The sequence below is a fragment of the Oncorhynchus kisutch genome, linkage group LG22 (genome assembly GCF_002021735.2).
Source record: "Oncorhynchus kisutch isolate 150728-3 linkage group LG22, Okis_V2, whole genome shotgun sequence".
Taxonomy (NCBI): Eukaryota; Metazoa; Chordata; class Actinopteri; order Salmoniformes; family Salmonidae; genus Oncorhynchus; species Oncorhynchus kisutch.
In genome coordinates this window covers 18,484,154-18,484,925 of record NC_034195.2, presented here as the reverse complement: position 1 = coordinate 18,484,925, position 772 = coordinate 18,484,154, and the positions used below count along the sequence as shown (strand labels likewise).

At 35.5% G+C, this 772-nt stretch overlaps 1 non-coding gene across 1 annotated transcript; it reads left to right on the top strand.

The window, feature by feature from the left end:
• Window positions 1-386: 386 nt before the first annotated feature.
• LOC116356413 (U4 spliceosomal RNA) lies at window positions 387-527 on the top strand. Its single transcript, XR_004204909.1, has one exon. It is a non-coding gene; the product is annotated as a U4 spliceosomal RNA (small nuclear RNA).
• The last annotated feature ends 245 nt before the right edge of the window (window positions 528-772 follow it).

Sequence of the window (772 nt, the reverse complement as noted above, 5' to 3'; positions counted from 1 at the left end):
AAAAGAGCGTGCACCATTTTAGAACGTTGTAGAAAGAAATGTAAAACATAGAAAAGACATGATTCTCAATTATTCCCAAAATGTTCTAAATAGGAATATATTTATATCGGAATACTCTGTAAGTGTCTTTTATCCAGCCTGTAGTCTACTAATCAGTGAAAGCCACGTTTTGAGACAATGTATCCCACAATGCACTGCGCGGTTGGTGTTTATTATAAATAATACAACTCTAAGTACTAACACATGTAATACTTTTTTCCTTAATCATATTTTACACCGATTCATAATTTACCTGTTTATATATTGTTGATATATTTATTGATTTAAACCGTCATAGGGACCGTAATTGTACCGATAGTCAATCCACTCGATTCCTTTTCTATGTCAGCTTTGCGCAGTGGCAGTATCGTAGCCGATGAGGTCTATCCGAGGCGCGATTATTGCTAGTTGAAAACTTTACCCAATACCCCGCTGAGACGACTTGAAATATAGTCGGCTTTGGCAATTTTTGACGGTCTCTAAGGAGACTGATCTAGCTGTATAAGGAAATACTTGAACAGAAAATAAAATCGTGTCTGTATTACTGACTGCGTGTGCAGGTCACTTTGTCATGAATTTATAAACTAATCTGCTTTGGAAGCTTACTATAAGGGACAACATATTAAAATTGATTTAAAATTCCCTGGAGATAAAAGTCTTCCCATTTATTTTTACCGTTTGCATGCAAATGTCATGGTTTCTTATTGATGACCAATAGATGTCACTGTCTACC